At 40.6% G+C, this 4,447-nt stretch overlaps 1 long non-coding RNA gene across 1 annotated transcript; it reads left to right on the top strand.

Annotated features, from left to right (window-relative positions):
- Positions 1 to 3,624: 3,624 nt before the first annotated feature.
- LOC113009570 (uncharacterized) lies at positions 3,625 to 4,243 on the top strand. Its single transcript, XR_003270206.2, has 3 exons — positions 3,625 to 3,751; positions 3,866 to 3,959; positions 4,076 to 4,243. It is a non-coding gene; the product is annotated as an uncharacterized LOC113009570 (long non-coding RNA).
- Positions 4,244 to 4,447: the final 204 nt, after the last annotated feature.

Below are 4,447 nucleotides of genomic sequence, written 5' to 3'. Positions count from 1 at the left end.
GCGTCTGGGCCCTGCCAGGACAGCGCTGAGGACAGCTAGCTTCTCTCTGATTCGGATTATCTGTGGCGCAAAGATTCTTTTGACAACATATCCAAGGTCAGGAGATGGTTTGAAGGTTATGATTCAGCTGCAGTATCGTGATTTAAACCCTTTTATTTATTATTTCGATGTGAAAGAAAAGAGAAATAGGCTCAGTTGTTTGTGTATATTTTTGTAAGGGAAGCCTTGCATATTTATTTGACAGACATTTTGAATTAGTTGAGTTGCTTCATTGCTGATATCTTAGTCTGACTACAGTCTGACTGGGATTTGTTGTTTTTAAAGCTCAGACTCAAATCACAGATACACCACACGATATGTGAATTTATCCTTATTTTCATTTCACTGACACAAAACCTGCAAGCCAGCTTTTACCTGTACTCATACTAGTTACATGTAAACTCTTGAAATAACAACAACATCAACAATGATGAAAACTTTTATTTTATCACAGATTTTAAAGATTAACCCTTGTGTGGTGTTCGTATTTTTGTTACTCAGCCAGTGTTCATGGGTCTGGTGGACCCGCTAGAGTTTTGGCTTTCCAAATTAACACTATCAAACAATTTTATGTTAAATTACTCAACAGATGTTTACTTCATCCCAATTACAAGACATATGAACAGCAAACATGGTTAATTTTTTCCCTTTACCTTTGTTAGATCACATTTATGAATTAATGTGCTTCTCGTTTTTCTTTTATATAAAATGTTATAAATAAATCAGTTATAATCAAGTGGAGTGAGTGGAAAGACACAACACATTTACACGTGAAAAAATAATTAATTGTTACATTTTTCTTTTGAAAAAAACTGAACACTGGTCTCACAGACCCGAACACCATACAAGGGTTAAAATGAATGGGTCGTTATAACATAACTGATGCACCTCAACACAAATACAGCAAGTAAATGAAGAGGTTTGTTAAAGGTGTCACACTTTGAGCAGGTTGATTGTGTAGGGGGAGGGCAGGAGCCAGGATGTAAAGGGATTACTGATCAATCCACGTAAGGGTCATTTATGTGCCAAACCTACGTTTAAGACATCGGTGGGTTTGATAACTGATCAGTGAAGTGCATACATGTTTCCTTGTTTGGTCTTAGCAAAAAAGCAGTGGCTAATGTATTTTGTCAGTGTTATCCAGTTCTGTGTGAATAAAAAACAGCGCCTGTTCCTGAAAAATCTTGGACTTTCACTCCCAAATATTAATTGCTTGACTGTTTAGTAAAAAAATTAAAGAGAGCAAAATCCATCAAGCGTTTTGTTTGGCTTGATTGTGTGTGGGTAAGATGTTGAGATTCAGGGTTAGTATTGCACGAAACCTTGTAAAATGTCCTCTAGATATGTTATAAGCAACAACATAAAATCCGACTTACCAAAAAAACATTAATAGTTGCTTTATAACTGCATAACATGCTTATTTATATGTAATTATCAGGTGCGTATGCTGTCAGGGTTAGCTCTCTGTTCCTAGAAATCTAAAAGCGGGAGTACAGGTGATTAGACGGGAACAGGTAGAAGAGGGTGTTTGCTCACTCGTAGGATTGACTGGACTTATATTTAGTTGCTCACATTGAGGCACAGTGGCTTTGACCTGTTACTCAGTGTGTGGATCAGTCCACTGCAGTGCAGTCAGTCTTGAGCTAAGCTGCGTCACTGCAACACTACGGACATATTGAAGGCTGTGGCTGTTCTAAAATAATTTCTTCACTTGCTCTCATTTCTCTTTCTCTTCTCTCGCACTCTCTCTCCAGGCTGTTGCATCTGCTCTGCTCTTGTGGGTTGGTGGTCTAGTTTGCATAGTTTTGATGACTGTCCCTTGGTGTTGGGGTGACAATGACTCCTGTTCTGTGTATGGCACTGGTAGAATTCACTGTGAGAGCTCACTATCAGTGAATTACCATAGGGCCATAAACAGAGCAGAGAAAGAACCACTTGATGACGATGCCCGTCTATCGCGGCTTACTTTCTGTGGCTCCTCTCTCTTGTGCTTGTGGGTGGGGTGAATGTGATGTAATGACTCTGGTGCGGTTGCATGAGCTGTGCTGCGCTCATCTTGCTTCAGCATCTTTCTGTCCTTAGGTGTCTCTATAACAACAACTGCTTGCATTTGGATGCCCCAGCCACTCCTCTTCTTTGCCCATTTTGGCACTAGCACATTTTTGCTTCTGTATATATACTTTGAGCAATTATGTGTAGTGCCAATATAGGACAAGACAGACTTCCATCGCTTTTGCACAATTGTGGATTGATACATTTGGTATTTATTATTTAAAATGTGCTGATGATTGAACTCTGAATTCTCCTTGCTGTACCTTTGGTTTCATGTATTTTGGCGGATATGGAGCTGACACTTCTGTTCTAGTCTGTCTTAAACCACGACCCCGGAGGATGATATCAGCAGAGCAGGGCTATGAAATAGCCAGCTTATTCTTCACATCGTTTCATTGTTATTTTTGGTTTAAAAATAACACTTCTTTCTATGCTTTTCAGCTTCAGTTAAATGCCATCTCGTCTTAGTGGCTTCAACCATGTTTATGGCTCATTTGTAAGAAGAGGCCCTACAGCTATCAGGTGGTGTTTGGCAATGGTAGAACTCACACTGGTGAGGTAGATGGATCCGGTGGTTCTAGACTTGCCAACTACTGCCTGAGAGCATCCACCAGCTGAGAACAATACGGAGACAAAAAATAGCCCCAAGCAGAGAAGCATCTGAAGCTCATTTAAGTCAATGAGTGAGTGGCTGACGGTGGTGAAGGGTGGGGTGAGACTCTGTTCCTCCCCTGCACACCCTGGCCTCAAAGCTCCAGTGACTTGGTATAAACTTTTTTACGAGCAATTTTAAAGAACAATCAGGATCTAGATAAAACTCCCGAAGTGTTTGGCTTCTTTAATTCAGAAAAGATGACGTGCAGGAGGCAGGACAAGTAGAAATCAATTTTTAGCTTTGGGAGACGGTTTCACCTCTAAAAACAAGAAGGAAAAAAATCAATGTAAGTGTTTTCTTGAAACAAGATATTTGAATGCAATCAATGAAAAAGTCTAGCACTGCATCCTAAAGTATTACCTTGTTCTCCACTTTGCAAGATCGGGCTGACAGTTTTACCGCATAATTGTTCAAACATGTAGTGGCGGATTGAGTACTTGGACAACAAAACATATATTCAGCTTACTATTTCATTTGGACAAGTTTAGATCAGAGGAAAAAGAAGAAGCAGAGATTTTCAGAATCAATTTTTTTTTCTGATGTAGGCTAAACTAACTAATTTGGGGCGTGGGGACAGGAGAATAAACAATAATGATGACAAACATGATTTTTAATGGAGAAACTGATACTTCGCAGTTTGTTCCATGAAGATAATGTAATTAAAATAATGGTTCATCAGTCAGTCTTTGACAAGTGGACAAATGAGTGCAGCTCTGCAGTGCTCCACTTTATGTCTACAGGTTCAGCTCCTCCGCCTTCAGCCAGCCATCAGGGGGTTCCTCTCTTAGCTCCATGGCATAATTGGCAAACCGTGCGGTGTCATCTTACCCTTCTCTTTTCAGTGCAGCCTTTTCCCCTCCTCCCTCCCTTCCCCAAATGGAAAGGGTGGAGAGTAAGGCAGTCTTTCAAATGTTAGTTTGGTTTGCTGTAACAGCCCATTGACAGTTTGGCGCAAAAAACAAGCTCCATACTGAGCTTCATATATCTGGGTCAGGGTCTGCTAATGTAGGTGACAGGGGGATCTGGGGATTAAAACCTCTTTATCTGCCTTTGCTTAAATCCTGCTTTATAGCCTACACTTCAGCTTTAGCTAATATGATTTGTATTGTTTGCCTGCAGGCTAGCTATATTTGATCTACGTGGATGTCATCAGTGGACCTTTGCAGAGGCTCTTTTGCTTTTTGTGCTGATTGGCCATTAAAACAGAGAATGGGTAAGTGCTTAGATTGTGGCGATACACATATTACTTGACATAAAGGATCTCAGCTCTGGCTGATATTTTCTGGGCAACTGATTCAGGTTAACTGCACTTTTTGTCTCGTGTTACAGATATATCACGCACGTATAACGCCTAACCGTCTGGGCATGAATCTAAGGATTTGACATGTTCTTAATTGTGTGTGCACACCTGCTGACTCATCACTGAAATGCGTCGTTGTTTATCTAGCATTCATATTTGCTTGTGTGTAATGCAAATAAATACTTTTAAAAGACCGATCCATTGTGTCAGACTCCGTCTAACGATCTTCTTTGCAGCAAAGTGCATTGAGGGATAACCCTTGTCAATTCAAGGCCTTCTCCAGATGGACCGAGCAGCTCAGGTTACACCGCATTTTTCAGTGCCCCCTCTATCCCACAGCCCCCCTGGCCCCTTTCTCTATTTCTCTCTCTCTTTTTCTGTTACACACACACACACACACA

This window comes from Astatotilapia calliptera, chromosome 17, assembly GCF_964374335.1.
Source record: "Astatotilapia calliptera chromosome 17, fAstCal68.1, whole genome shotgun sequence".
In the NCBI taxonomy this organism is placed as follows: domain Eukaryota; kingdom Metazoa; phylum Chordata; class Actinopteri; order Cichliformes; family Cichlidae; genus Astatotilapia; species Astatotilapia calliptera.
The sequence above is the reverse complement of the archived record's forward strand: the minus strand, read 5'-3'. Positions and strand labels throughout refer to the sequence as shown.